The sequence below is a fragment of the Anomaloglossus baeobatrachus genome, chromosome 7 (genome assembly GCF_048569485.1).
Source record: "Anomaloglossus baeobatrachus isolate aAnoBae1 chromosome 7, aAnoBae1.hap1, whole genome shotgun sequence".
NCBI classification, from domain to species: Eukaryota; Metazoa; Chordata; class Amphibia; order Anura; family Aromobatidae; genus Anomaloglossus; species Anomaloglossus baeobatrachus.
The window spans coordinates 205,709,902-205,723,779 of record NC_134359.1 but is presented as its reverse complement, the minus strand read 5'-3'; the positions used below and the strand labels follow the sequence as shown (position 1 = coordinate 205,723,779).

At 37.9% G+C, this 13,878-nt stretch overlaps 17 non-coding genes across 17 annotated transcripts; all 17 read left to right on the top strand.

Annotated features, from left to right (window-relative positions):
- Positions 1-99: 99 nt before the first annotated feature.
- On the top strand, positions 100-173 carry TRNAT-CGU (transfer RNA threonine (anticodon CGU)). Its single transcript has one exon. It is a non-coding gene; the product is annotated as a tRNA-Thr (tRNA).
- A 778-nt stretch (positions 174-951) lies between these two features.
- Positions 952-1,025, top strand: TRNAT-CGU (transfer RNA threonine (anticodon CGU)). The gene has a single exon. It is a non-coding gene; the product is annotated as a tRNA-Thr (tRNA).
- A 778-nt stretch (positions 1,026-1,803) lies between these two features.
- TRNAT-CGU (transfer RNA threonine (anticodon CGU)) lies at positions 1,804-1,877 on the top strand. Its single transcript has one exon. It is a non-coding gene; the product is annotated as a tRNA-Thr (tRNA).
- Positions 1,878-2,655: 778 nt separating this feature from the next.
- On the top strand, positions 2,656-2,729 carry TRNAT-CGU (transfer RNA threonine (anticodon CGU)). Its single transcript has one exon. It is a non-coding gene; the product is annotated as a tRNA-Thr (tRNA).
- A 778-nt stretch (positions 2,730-3,507) lies between these two features.
- Positions 3,508-3,581, top strand: TRNAT-CGU (transfer RNA threonine (anticodon CGU)). The gene has a single exon. It is a non-coding gene; the product is annotated as a tRNA-Thr (tRNA).
- A 778-nt stretch (positions 3,582-4,359) lies between these two features.
- TRNAT-CGU (transfer RNA threonine (anticodon CGU)) lies at positions 4,360-4,433 on the top strand. The gene has a single exon. It is a non-coding gene; the product is annotated as a tRNA-Thr (tRNA).
- A 778-nt stretch (positions 4,434-5,211) lies between these two features.
- Positions 5,212-5,285, top strand: TRNAT-CGU (transfer RNA threonine (anticodon CGU)). The gene has a single exon. It is a non-coding gene; the product is annotated as a tRNA-Thr (tRNA).
- A 777-nt stretch (positions 5,286-6,062) lies between these two features.
- Positions 6,063-6,136, top strand: TRNAT-CGU (transfer RNA threonine (anticodon CGU)). Its single transcript has one exon. It is a non-coding gene; the product is annotated as a tRNA-Thr (tRNA).
- A 777-nt stretch (positions 6,137-6,913) lies between these two features.
- On the top strand, positions 6,914-6,987 carry TRNAT-CGU (transfer RNA threonine (anticodon CGU)). The gene has a single exon. It is a non-coding gene; the product is annotated as a tRNA-Thr (tRNA).
- A 778-nt stretch (positions 6,988-7,765) lies between these two features.
- On the top strand, positions 7,766-7,839 carry TRNAT-CGU (transfer RNA threonine (anticodon CGU)). The gene has a single exon. It is a non-coding gene; the product is annotated as a tRNA-Thr (tRNA).
- A 778-nt stretch (positions 7,840-8,617) lies between these two features.
- On the top strand, positions 8,618-8,691 carry TRNAT-CGU (transfer RNA threonine (anticodon CGU)). Its single transcript has one exon. It is a non-coding gene; the product is annotated as a tRNA-Thr (tRNA).
- Positions 8,692-9,468: 777 nt separating this feature from the next.
- TRNAT-CGU (transfer RNA threonine (anticodon CGU)) lies at positions 9,469-9,542 on the top strand. Its single transcript has one exon. It is a non-coding gene; the product is annotated as a tRNA-Thr (tRNA).
- A 778-nt stretch (positions 9,543-10,320) lies between these two features.
- TRNAT-CGU (transfer RNA threonine (anticodon CGU)) lies at positions 10,321-10,394 on the top strand. Its single transcript has one exon. It is a non-coding gene; the product is annotated as a tRNA-Thr (tRNA).
- A 778-nt stretch (positions 10,395-11,172) lies between these two features.
- On the top strand, positions 11,173-11,246 carry TRNAT-CGU (transfer RNA threonine (anticodon CGU)). The gene has a single exon. It is a non-coding gene; the product is annotated as a tRNA-Thr (tRNA).
- Positions 11,247-12,024: 778 nt separating this feature from the next.
- TRNAT-CGU (transfer RNA threonine (anticodon CGU)) lies at positions 12,025-12,098 on the top strand. The gene has a single exon. It is a non-coding gene; the product is annotated as a tRNA-Thr (tRNA).
- Positions 12,099-12,876: 778 nt separating this feature from the next.
- On the top strand, positions 12,877-12,950 carry TRNAT-CGU (transfer RNA threonine (anticodon CGU)). Its single transcript has one exon. It is a non-coding gene; the product is annotated as a tRNA-Thr (tRNA).
- A 777-nt stretch (positions 12,951-13,727) lies between these two features.
- On the top strand, positions 13,728-13,801 carry TRNAT-CGU (transfer RNA threonine (anticodon CGU)). Its single transcript has one exon. It is a non-coding gene; the product is annotated as a tRNA-Thr (tRNA).
- Positions 13,802-13,878: the final 77 nt, after the last annotated feature.

Below are 13,878 nucleotides of genomic sequence, written 5' to 3'. Positions count from 1 at the left end.
AATTTGCATAAGTCGTCTATCTCTAGACATTCAAGGACACTGAAAGACATGAGGTAAGGGCGACTCTACCAGTAGTGCTTTTCTACTCTTACACAAAGTGGTGCTGTGGCTTAGTTGGTTAAAGCGCCTGTCTCGTAAACAGGAGATCCTGAGTTCGAATCTCAGCAGTGCCTTCTTTTCATAGCCTCAGTACTGAAGTTTCTATGTTTAACAGTGTATTTTCCTTGTAAAAATTCTATAAAGTCAAACTTGTCTTTCTCATATCCCTTCCTTAGATAGTGCAATGGAGAGATTCTAAATCTGTGTTGTCAAAGTACTCAAAAGGAAGAAGATGTCAGCCAATGTAGGATGGCATCAAGCATGCCAAATGAAAACAGAGGGTTTACTTTTGCCAGACTGAAATGTTAGAAAAGTTTGATAGCAGCCTTCTTGAACAGGAAATGCTGGAAATACTCACTGCTTGGGCTGAAAAAGATAATTTAGAGTTTCAACATTGGAGATGAAGGTAACTTCAACAAGTATGGGATTCAAAAACCATACATGCAGAGCACAATGGATTAGTAGTCATACGCCATAACCACTCGGCAGCTCGTCTACAGGAAAAATCTGTAGCCAGATGATGTGATCTAATGAGGATTTTGACAAGTCTGTGCAATTTCACTAAAGATTGTGTATGAGCTTCTGGCAAAGTGGCTCTTATCATATCTACAACAGTGGATTATGTCAAAAGTTGGACAAGCTCAAACTTTATCAGAGATTAACCAAAGTTTAGGGTTTTAATATCAGTAATTCAATAAAGATTGTATTTTTTTGTCACTATTGAAGCCCTAAAAATTAGTCCAGTAAAGAAAGAATTTGCATAAGTCGTCTATCTCTAGACATTCAAGGACACTGAAAGACATGAGGTAAGGGCGACTCTACCAGTAGTGCTTTTCTACTCTTACACAAAGTGGTGCTGTGGCTTCGTTGGTTAAAGCGCCTGTTTCGTAAACAGGAGATCCTGAGTTCGAATCTCAGCAGTGCCTTCTTTTCATAGCCTCAGTACTGAAGTTTCTATGTTTAACAGTGTATTTTCCTTGTAAAAATACTATAAAGTCAAACTTGTCTTTCTCATATCCCTTCCTTAGATAGTGCAATGGAGAGATTCTAAATCTGTGTTGTCAAAGTACTCAAAAGGAAGAAGATGTCAGCCAATGTAGGATGGCATCAAGCATGCCAAATGAAAACAGTGGGTTTACTTTTGCCAGACTGAAATGTTAGAAAAGTTTGATAGCAGCCTTCTTGAACAGGAAATGCTGGAAATACTCACTGCTTGGGCTGAAAAAGATAATTTAGAGTTTCAACATTGGAGATGAAGGTAACTTCAACAAGTATGGGATTCAAAAACCATGCATGCAGAGCACAATGGATTAGTAGTCATACGCCATAACCACTCGGCAGCTCGTCTACAGGAAGAGTCTGTAGCCAGATGATGTGATCTAATGAGGATTTTGACAAGTCTGTGCAATTTCACTAAAGATTGTGTATGAGCTTCTGGCAAAGTGGCTCTTATCATATCTACAACAGTGGATTATGTCAAGAGTTGGACAAGCTCAAACTTTATCAGAGATTAACCAAAGTTTAGGGTTTTAATATCAGTAATTCAATAAAGATTGTATTTTTTTGTCACTATTGAAGCCCTAAAAATTAGTCCAGTAAAGAAAGAATTTGCATAAGTCGTCTATCTCTAGACATTCGAGGACACTCATAGACATGAGGTGAGGGCGACTCTACCAGTAGTGCTTTTCTACTCTTACACAAAGTGGTGCTGTGGCTTAGTTGGTTAAAGCGCCTGTCTCGTAACCAGGAGATCCTGAGTTCGAATCTCAGCAGTGCCTTCTTTTCATAGCCTCAGTACTGAAGTTTTTATGTTTAACAGTGTATTTTCCTTGTAAAAATACTATAAATTCAAACTTGTCTTTCTCATATCCCTTCCTTAGATAGTGCAATGGAGAGATTCTAAATCTGTGTTGTCAAAGTACTCAAAAGGAAGAAGATGTCAGCCAATGTAGGATGGCATCAAGCATGCCAAATGAAAACAGTGGGTTTACTTTTGCCAGACTGAAATGTTAGAAAAGTTTGATAGCAGCCTTCTTGAACAGGAAATGCTGGAAATACTCACTGCTTGGGCTGAAAAAGATAATTTAGAGTTTCAACATTGGAGATGAAGGTAACTTCAACAAGTATGGGATTCAAAAACCATACATGCAGAGCACAATGGATTAGTAGTCATACGCCATAACCACTCGGCAGCTCATCTACAGGAAAAATCTGTAGCCAGATGATGTGATCTAATGAGGATTTTGACAAGTCTGTGCAATTTCACTAAAGATTGTGTATGAGCTTCTGGCAAAGTGGCTCTTATCATATCTACAACAGTGGATTATGTCAAGAGTTGGACAAGCTCAAACTTTATCAGAGATTAACCAAAGTTTAGGGTTTTAATATCAGTAATTCAATAAAGATTGTATTTTTTTGTCACTATTGAAGCCCTAAAAATTAGTCCAGTAAAGAAAGAATTTGCATAAGTCGTCTATCTCTAGACATTCAAGGACACTGAAAGACATGAGGTAAGGGCGACTCTACCAGTAGTGCTTTTCTACTCTTACACAAAGTGGTGCTGTGGCTTAGTTGGTTAAAGCGCCTGTCTCGTAAACAGGAGATCCTGAGTTCGAATCTCAGCAGTGCCTTCTTTTCATAGCCTCAGTACTGAAGTTTCTATGTTTAACAGTGTATTTTCCTTGTAAAAATTCTATAAAGTCAAACTTGTCTTTCTCATATCCCTTCCTTAGATAGTGCAATGGAGAGATTCTAAATCTGTGTTGTCAAAGTACTCAAAAGGAAGAAGATGTCAGCCAATGTAGGATGGCATCAAGCATGCCAAAAACAAACAGTGGGTTTACTTTTGCCAGACTGAAATGTTAGAAAAGTTTGATAGCAGCCTTCTTGAACAGGAAATGCTGGAAATACTCACTGCTTGGGCTGAAAAAGATAATTTAGAGTTTCAACATTGGAGATGAAGGTAACTTCAACAAGTATGGGATTCAAAAACCATACATGCAGAGCACAATGGATTAGTAGTCATACGCCATAACCACTCGGCAGCTCGTCTACAGGAAAAATCTGTAGCCAGATGATGTGATCTAATGAGGATTTTGACAAGTCTGTGCAATTTCACTAAAGATTGTGTATGAGCTTCTGGCAAAGTGGCTCTTATCATATCTACAACAGTGGATTATGTCAAGAGTTGGACAAGCTCAAACTTTATCAGAGATTAACCAAAGTTTAGGGTTTTAATATCAGTAATTCAATAAAGATTGTATTTTTTTGTCACTATTGAAGCCCTAAAAATTAGTCCAGTAAAGAAAGAATTTGCATAAGTCGTCTATCTCTAGACATTCAAGGACACTGAAAGACATGAGGTAAGGGCGACTCTACCAGTAGTGCTTTTCTACTCTTACACAAAGTGGTGCTGTGGCTTAGTTGGTTAAAGCGCCTGTCTCGTAAACAGGAGATCCTGAGTTCGAATCTCAGCAGTGCCTTCTTTTCATAGCCTCAGTACTGAAGTTTCTATGTTTAACAGTGTATTTTCCTTGTAAAAATTCTATAAAGTCAAACTTGTCTTTCTCATATCCCTTCCTTAGATAGTGCAATGGAGAGATTCTAAATCTGTGTTGTCAAAGTACTCAAAAGGAAGAAGATGTCAGCCAATGTAGGATGGCATCAAGCATGCCAAATGAAAACAGAGGGTTTACTTTTGCCAGACTGAAATGTTAGAAAAGTTTGATAGCAGCCTTCTTGAACAGGAAATGCTGGAAATACTCACTGCTTGGGCTGAAAAAGATAATTTAGAGTTTCAACATTGGAGATGAAGGTAACTTCAACAAGTATGGGATTCAAAAACCATACATGCAGAGCACAATGGATTAGTAGTCATACGCCATAACCACTCGGCAGCTCGTCTACAGGAAAAATCTGTAGCCAGATGATGTGATCTAATGAGGATTTTGACAAGTCTGTGCAATTTCACTAAAGATTGTGTATGAGCTTCTGGCAAAGTGGCTCTTATCATATCTACAACAGTGGATTATGTCAAAAGTTGGACAAGCTCAAACTTTATCAGAGATTAACCAAAGTTTAGGGTTTTAATATCAGTAATTCAATAAAGATTGTATTTTTTTGTCACTATTGAAGCCCTAAAAATTAGTCCAGTAAAGAAAGAATTTGCATAAGTCGTCTATCTCTAGACATTCAAGGACACTGAAAGACATGAGGTAAGGGCGACTCTACCAGTAGTGCTTTTCTACTCTTACACAAAGTGGTGCTGTGGCTTCGTTGGTTAAAGCGCCTGTTTCGTAAACAGGAGATCCTGAGTTCGAATCTCAGCAGTGCCTTCTTTTCATAGCCTCAGTACTGAAGTTTCTATGTTTAACAGTGTATTTTCCTTGTAAAAATACTATAAAGTCAAACTTGTCTTTCTCATATCCCTTCCTTAGATAGTGCAATGGAGAGATTCTAAATCTGTGTTGTCAAAGTACTCAAAAGGAAGAAGATGTCAGCCAATGTAGGATGGCATCAAGCATGCCAAATGAAAACAGTGGGTTTACTTTTGCCAGACTGAAATGTTAGAAAAGTTTGATAGCAGCCTTCTTGAACAGGAAATGCTGGAAATACTCACTGCTTGGGCTGAAAAAGATAATTTAGAGTTTCAACATTGGAGATGAAGGTAACTTCAACAAGTATGGGATTCAAAAACCATACATGCAGAGCACAATGGATTAGTAGTCATACGCCATAACCACTCGGCAGCTCGTCTACAGGAAAAATCTGTAGCCAGATGATGTGATCTAATGAGGATTTTGACAAGTCTGTGCAATTTCACTAAAGATTGTGTATGAGCTTCTGGCAAAGTGGCTCTTATCATATCTACAACAGTGGATTATGTCAAAAGTTGGACAAGCTCAAACTTTATCAGAGATTAACCAAAGTTTAGGGTTTTAATATCAGTAATTCAATAAAGATTGTATTTTTTTGTCACTATTGAAGCCCTAAAAATTAGTCCAGTAAAGAAAGAATTTGCATAAGTCGTCTATCTCTAGACATTCACGGACACTGAAAGACATGAGGTAAGGGCGACTCTACCAGTAGTGCTTTTCTACTCTTACACAAAGTGGTGCTGTGGCTTTGTTGGTTAAAGCGCCTGTCTCGTAAACAGGAGATCCTGAGTTCGAATCTCAGCAGTGCCTTCTTTTCATAGCCTCTTACAGAAGTTTCTATGTTTAACAATGTACTTTCCTTGTAAAAATACTATAAAGTCAAACTTGTCTTTCTCATATCCCTTCCTTAGATAGTGCAATGGAGAGATTCTAAATCTGTGTTGTCAAAGTACTCAAAAGGAAGAAGATGTCAGCCAATGTAGGATGGCATCAAGCATGCCAAATGAAAACAGTGGGTTTACTTTTGCCAGACTGAAATGTTAGAAAAGTTTGATAGCAGCCTTCTTGAACAGGAAATGCTGGAAATACTCACTGCTTGGGCTGAAAAAGATAATTTAGAGTTTCAACATTGGAGATGAAGGTAACTTCAACAAGTATGGGATTCAAAAACCATACATGCAGAGCACAATGGATTAGTAGTCATACGCCATAACCACTCGGCAGCTCGTCTACAGGAAAAATCTGTAGCCAGATGATGTGATCTAATGAGGATTTTGACAAGTCTGTGCAATTTCACTAAAGATTGTGTATGAGCTTCTGGCAAAGTGGCTCTTATCATATCTACAACAGTGGATTATGTCAAGAGTTGGACAAGCTCAAACTTTATCAGAGATTAACCAAAGTTTAGGGTTTTAATATCAGTAATTCAATAAAGATTGTATTTTTTTGTCACTATTGAAGCCCTAAAAATTAGTCCAGTAAAGAAAGAATTTGCATAAGTCGTCTATCTCTAGACATTCAAGGACACTGAAAGACATGAGGTAAGGGCGACTCTACCAGTAGTGCTTTTCTACTCTTACACAAAGTGGTGCTGTGGCTTAGTTGGTTAAAGCGCCTGTCTCGTAAACAGGAGATCCTGAGTTCGAATCTCAGCAGTGCCTTCTTTTCATAGCCTCTTACAGAAGTTTCTATGTTTAACAATGTACTTTCCTTGTAAAAATACTATAAAGTCAAACTTGTCTTTCTCATATCCCTTCCTTAGATAGTGCAATGGAGAGATTCTAAATCTGTGTTGTCAAAGTACTCAAAAGGAAGAAGATGTCAGCCAATGTAGGATGGCATCAAGCATGCCAAATGAAAACAGTGGGTTTACTTTTGCCAGACTGAAATGTTAGAAAAGTTTGATAGCAGCCTTCTTGAACAGGAAATGCTGGAAATACTCACTGCTTGGGCTGAAAAAGATAATTTAGAGTTTCAACATTGGAGATGAAGGTAACTTCAACAAGTATGGGATTCAAAAACCATACATGCAGAGCACAATGGATTAGTAGTCATACGCCATAACCACTCGGCAGCTCGTCTACAGGAAAAATCTGTAGCCAGATGATGTGATCTAATGAGGATTTTGACAAGTCTGTGCAATTTCACTAAAGATTGTGTATGAGCTTCTGGCAAAGTGGCTCTTATCATATCTACAACAGTGGATTATGTCAAGAGTTGGACAAGCTCAAACTTTATCAGAGATTAACCAAAGTTTAGGGTTTTAATATCAGTAATTCAATAAAGATTGTATTTTTTTGTCACTATTGAAGCCCTAAAAATTAGTCCAGTAAAGAAAGAATTTGCATAAGTCGTCTATCTCTAGACATTCAAGGACACTGAAAGACATGAGGTAAGGGCGACTCTACCAGTAGTGCTTTTCTACTCTTACACAAAGTGGTGCTGTGGCTTAGTTGGTTAAAGCGCCTGTCTCGTAAACAGGAGATCCTGAGTTCGAATCTCAGCAGTGCCTTCTTTTCATAGCCTCAGTACTGAAGTTTCTATGTTTAACAGTGTATTTTCCTTGTAAAAATTCTATAAAGTCAAACTTGTCTTTCTCATATCCCTTCCTTAGATAGTGCAATGGAGAGATTCTAAATCTGTGTTGTCAAAGTACTCAAAAGGAAGAAGATGTCAGCCAATGTAGGATGGCATCAAGCATGCCAAATGAAAACAGAGGGTTTACTTTTGCCAGACTGAAATGTTAGAAAAGTTTGATAGCAGCCTTCTTGAACAGGAAATGCTGGAAATACTCACTGCTTGGGCTGAAAAAGATAATTTAGAGTTTCAACATTGGAGATGAAGGTAACTTCAACAAGTATGGGATTCAAAAACCATACATGCAGAGCACAATGGATTAGTAGTCATACGCCATAACCACTCGGCAGCTCGTCTACAGGAAAAATCTGTAGCCAGATGATGTGATCTAATGAGGATTTTGACAAGTCTGTGCAATTTCACTAAAGATTGTGTATGAGCTTCTGGCAAAGTGGCTCTTATCATATCTACAACAGTGGATTATGTCAAAAGTTGGACAAGCTCAAACTTTATCAGAGATTAACCAAAGTTTAGGGTTTTAATATCAGTAATTCAATAAAGATTGTATTTTTTTGTCACTATTGAAGCCCTAAAAATTAGTCCAGTAAAGAAAGAATTTGCATAAGTCGTCTATCTCTAGACATTCAAGGACACTGAAAGACATGAGGTAAGGGCGACTCTACCAGTAGTGCTTTTCTACTCTTACACAAAGTGGTGCTGTGGCTTCGTTGGTTAAAGCGCCTGTTTCGTAAACAGGAGATCCTGAGTTCGAATCTCAGCAGTGCCTTCTTTTCATAGCCTCAGTACTGAAGTTTCTATGTTTAACAGTGTATTTTCCTTGTAAAAATACTATAAAGTCAAACTTGTCTTTCTCATATCCCTTCCTTAGATAGTGCAATGGAGAGATTCTAAATCTGTGTTGTCAAAGTACTCAAAAGGAAGAAGATGTCAGCCAATGTAGGATGGCATCAAGCATGCCAAATGAAAACAGTGGGTTTACTTTTGCCAGACTGAAATGTTAGAAAAGTTTGATAGCAGCCTTCTTGAACAGGAAATGCTGGAAATACTCACTGCTTGGGCTGAAAAAGATAATTTAGAGTTTCAACATTGGAGATGAAGGTAACTTCAACAAGTATGGGATTCAAAAACCATACATGCAGAGCACAATGGATTAGTAGTCATACGCCATAACCACTCGGCAGCTCGTCTACAGGAAAAATCTGTAGCCAGATGATGTGATCTAATGAGGATTTTGACAAGTCTGTGCAATTTCACTAAAGATTGTGTATGAGCTTCTGGCAAAGTGGCTCTTATCATATCTACAACAGTGGATTATGTCAAAAGTTGGACAAGCTCAAACTTTATCAGAGATTAACCAAAGTTTAGGGTTTTAATATCAGTAATTCAATAAAGATTGTATTTTTTTGTCACTATTGAAGCCCTAAAAATTAGTCCAGTAAAGAAAGAATTTGCATAAGTCGTCTATCTCTAGACATTCACGGACACTGAAAGACATGAGGTAAGGGCGACTCTACCAGTAGTGCTTTTCTACTCTTACACAAAGTGGTGCTGTGGCTTTGTTGGTTAAAGCGCCTGTCTCGTAAACAGGAGATCCTGAGTTCGAATCTCAGCAGTGCCTTCTTTTCATAGCCTCTTACAGAAGTTTCTATGTTTAACAATGTACTTTCCTTGTAAAAATACTATAAAGTCAAACTTGTCTTTCTCATATCCCTTCCTTAGATAGTGCAATGGAGAGATTCTAAATCTGTGTTGTCAAAGTACTCAAAAGGAAGAAGATGTCAGCCAATGTAGGATGGCATCAAGCATGCCAAATGAAAACAGTGGGTTTACTTTTGCCAGACTGAAATGTTAGAAAAGTTTGATAGCAGCCTTCTTGAACAGGAAATGCTGGAAATACTCACTGCTTGGGCTGAAAAAGATAATTTAGAGTTTCAACATTGGAGATGAAGGTAACTTCAACAAGTATGGGATTCAAAAACCATACATGCAGAGCACAATGGATTAGTAGTCATACGCCATAACCACTCGGCAGCTCGTCTACAGGAAAAATCTGTAGCCAGATGATGTGATCTAATGAGGATTTTGACAAGTCTGTGCAATTTCACTAAAGATTGTGTATGAGCTTCTGGCAAAGTGGCTCTTATCATATCTACAACAGTGGATTATGTCAAGAGTTGGACAAGCTCAAACTTTATCAGAGATTAACCAAAGTTTAGGGTTTTAATATCAGTAATTCAATAAAGATTGTATTTTTTTGTCACTATTGAAGCCCTAAAAATTAGTCCAGTAAAGAAAGAATTTGCATAAGTCGTCTATCTCTAGACATTCGAGGACACTCATAGACATGAGGTGAGGGCGACTCTACCAGTAGTGCTTTTCTACTCTTACACAAAGTGGTGCTGTGGCTTAGTTGGTTAAAGCGCCTGTCTCGTAACCAGGAGATCCTGAGTTCGAATCTCAGCAGTGCCTTCTTTTCATAGCCTCAGTACTGAAGTTTTTATGTTTAACAGTGTATTTTCCTTGTAAAAATACTATAAATTCAAACTTGTCTTTCTCATATCCCTTCCTTAGATAGTGCAATGGAGAGATTCTAAATCTGTGTTGTCAAAGTACTCAAAAGGAAGAAGATGTCAGCCAATGTAGGATGGCATCAAGCATGCCAAATGAAAACAGTGGGTTTACTTTTGCCAGACTGAAATGTTAGAAAAGTTTGATAGCAGCCTTCTTGAACAGGAAATGCTGGAAATACTCACTGCTTGGGCTGAAAAAGATAATTTAGAGTTTCAACATTGGAGATGAAGGTAACTTCAACAAGTATGGGATTCAAAAACCATACATGCAGAGCACAATGGATTAGTAGTCATACGCCATAACCACTCGGCAGCTCATCTACAGGAAAAATCTGTAGCCAGATGATGTGATCTAATGAGGATTTTGACAAGTCTGTGCAATTTCACTAAAGATTGTGTATGAGCTTCTGGCAAAGTGGCTCTTATCATATCTACAACAGTGGATTATGTCAAGAGTTGGACAAGCTCAAACTTTATCAGAGATTAACCAAAGTTTAGGGTTTTAATATCAGTAATTCAATAAAGATTGTATTTTTTTGTCACTATTGAAGCCCTAAAAATTAGTCCAGTAAAGAAAGAATTTGCATAAGTCGTCTATCTCTAGACATTCAAGGACACTGAAAGACATGAGGTAAGGGCGACTCTACCAGTAGTGCTTTTCTACTCTTACACAAAGTGGTGCTGTGGCTTAGTTGGTTAAAGCGCCTGTCTCGTAAACAGGAGATCCTGAGTTCGAATCTCAGCAGTGCCTTCTTTTCATAGCCTCAGTACTGAAGTTTCTATGTTTAACAGTGTATTTTCCTTGTAAAAATTCTATAAAGTCAAACTTGTCTTTCTCATATCCCTTCCTTAGATAGTGCAATGGAGAGATTCTAAATCTGTGTTGTCAAAGTACTCAAAAGGAAGAAGATGTCAGCCAATGTAGGATGGCATCAAGCATGCCAAAAACAAACAGTGGGTTTACTTTTGCCAGACTGAAATGTTAGAAAAGTTTGATAGCAGCCTTCTTGAACAGGAAATGCTGGAAATACTCACTGCTTGGGCTGAAAAAGATAATTTAGAGTTTCAACATTGGAGATGAAGGTAACTTCAACAAGTATGGGATTCAAAAACCATACATGCAGAGCACAATGGATTAGTAGTCATACGCCATAACAACTCGGCAGCTCGTCTACAGGAAAAATCTGTAGCCAGATGATGTGATCTAATGAGGATTTTGACAAGTCTGTGCAATTTCACTAAAGATTGTGTATGAGCTTCTGGCAAAGTGGCTCTTATCATATCTACAACAGTGGATTATGTCAAGAGTTGGACAAGCTCAAACTTTATCAGAGATTAACCAAAGTTTAGGGTTTTAATATCAGTAATTCAATAAAGATTGTATTTTTTTGTCACTATTGAAGCCCTAAAAATTAGTCCAGTAAAGAAAGAATTTGCATAAGTCGTCTATCTCTAGACATTCAAGGACACTGAAAGACATGAGGTAAGGGCGACTCTACCAGTAGTGCTTTTCTACTCTTACACAAAGTGGTGCTGTGGCTTAGTTGGTTAAAGCGCCTGTCTCGTAAACAGGAGATCCTGAGTTCGAATCTCAGCAGTGCCTTCTTTTCATAGCCTCAGTACTGAAGTTTCTATGTTTAACAGTGTATTTTCCTTGTAAAAATTCTATAAAGTCAAACTTGTCTTTCTCATATCCCTTCCTTAGATAGTGCAATGGAGAGATTCTAAATCTGTGTTGTCAAAGTACTCAAAAGGAAGAAGATGTCAGCCAATGTAGGATGGCATCAAGCATGCCAAATGAAAACAGAGGGTTTACTTTTGCCAGACTGAAATGTTAGAAAAGTTTGATAGCAGCCTTCTTGAACAGGAAATGCTGGAAATACTCACTGCTTGGGCTGAAAAAGATAATTTAGAGTTTCAACATTGGAGATGAAGGTAACTTCAACAAGTATGGGATTCAAAAACCATACATGCAGAGCACAATGGATTAGTAGTCATACGCCATAACCACTCGGCAGCTCGTCTACAGGAAAAATCTGTAGCCAGATGATGTGATCTAATGAGGATTTTGACAAGTCTGTGCAATTTCACTAAAGATTGTGTATGAGCTTCTGGCAAAGTGGCTCTTATCATATCTACAACAGTGGATTATGTCAAAAGTTGGACAAGCTCAAACTTTATCAGAGATTAACCAAAGTTTAGGGTTTTAATATCAGTAATTCAATAAAGATTGTATTTTTTTGTCACTATTGAAGCCCTAAAAATTAGTCCAGTAAAGAAAGAATTTGCATAAGTCGTCTATCTCTAGACATTCAAGGACACTGAAAGACATGAGGTAAGGGCGACTCTACCAGTAGTGCTTTTCTACTCTTACACAAAGTGGTGCTGTGGCTTCGTTGGTTAAAGCGCCTGTTTCGTAAACAGGAGATCCTGAGTTCGAATCTCAGCAGTGCCTTCTTTTCATAGCCTCAGTACTGAAGTTTCTATGTTTAACAGTGTATTTTCCTTGTAAAAATACTATAAAGTCAAACTTGTCTTTCTCATATCCCTTCCTTAGATAGTGCAATGGAGAGATTCTAAATCTGTGTTGTCAAAGTACTCAAAAGGAAGAAGATGTCAGCCAATGTAGGATGGCATCAAGCATGCCAAATGAAAACAGTGGGTTTACTTTTGCCAGACTGAAATGTTAGAAAAGTTTGATAGCAGCCTTCTTGAACAGGAAATGCTGGAAATACTCACTGCTTGGGCTGAAAAAGATAATTTAGAGTTTCAACATTGGAGATGAAGGTAACTTCAACAAGTATGGGATTCAAAAACCATACATGCAGAGCACAATGGATTAGTAGTCATACGCCATAACCACTCGGCAGCTCGTCTACAGGAAAAATCTGTAGCCAGATGATGTGATCTAATGAGGATTTTGACAAGTCTGTGCAATTTCACTAAAGATTGTGTATGAGCTTCTGGCAAAGTGGCTCTTATCATATCTACAACAGTGGATTATGTCAAAAGTTGGACAAGCTCAAACTTTATCAGAGATTAACCAAAGTTTAGGGTTTTAATATCAGTAATTCAATAAAGATTGTATTTTTTTGTCACTATTGAAGCCCTAAAAATTAGTCCAGTAAAGAAAGAATTTGCATAAGTCGTCTATCTCTAGACATTCACGGACACTGAAAGACATGAGGTAAGGGCGACTCTACCAGTAGTGCTTTTCTACTCTTACACAAAGTGGTGCTGTGGCTTTGTTGGTTAAAGCGCCTGTCTCGTAAACAGGAGATCCTGAGTTCGAATCTCAGCAGTGCCTTCTTTTCATAGCCTCTTACAGAAGTTTCTATGTTTAACAATGTACTTTCCTTGTAAAAATACTATAAAGTCAAACTTGTCTTTCTCATATCCCTTCCTTAGATAGTGCAATGGAGAGATTCTAAATCTGTGTTGTCAAAGTACTCAAAAGGAAGAAGATGTCAGCCAATGTAGGATGGCATCAAGCATGCCAAATGAAAACAGTGGGTTTACTTTTGCCAGACTGAAATGTTAGAAAAGTTTGATAGCAGCCTTCTTGAACAGGAAATGCTGGAAATACTCACTGCTTGGGCTGAAAAAGATAATTTAGAGTTTCAACATTGGAGATGAAGGTAACTTCAACAAGTATGGGATTCAAAAACCATACATGCAGAGCACAATGGATTAGTAGTCATACGCCATAACCACTCGGCAGCTCGTCTACAGGAAAAATCTGTAGCCAGATGATGTGATCTAATGAGGATTTTGACAAGTCTGTGCAATTTCACTAAAGATTGTGTATGAGCTTCTGGCAAAGTGGCTCTTATCATATCTACAACAGTGGATTATGTCAAGAGTTGGACAAGCTCAAACTTTATCAGAGATTAACCAAAGTTTAGGGTTTTAATATCAGTAATTCAATAAAGATTGTATTTTTTTGTCACTATTGAAGCCCTAAAAATTAGTCCAGTAAAGAAAGAATTTGCATAAGTCGTCTATCTCTAGACATTCAAGGACACTGAAAGACATGAGGTAAGGGCGACTCTACCAGTAGTGCTTTTCTACTCTTACACAAAGTGGTGCTGTGGCTTAGTTGGTTAAAGCGCCTGTCTCGTAAACAGGAGATCCTGAGTTCGAATCTCAGCAGTGCCTTCTTTTCATAGCCTCTTACAGAAGTTTCTATGTTTAACAATGTACTTTCCTTGTAAAAATACTATAAAGTCAAACTT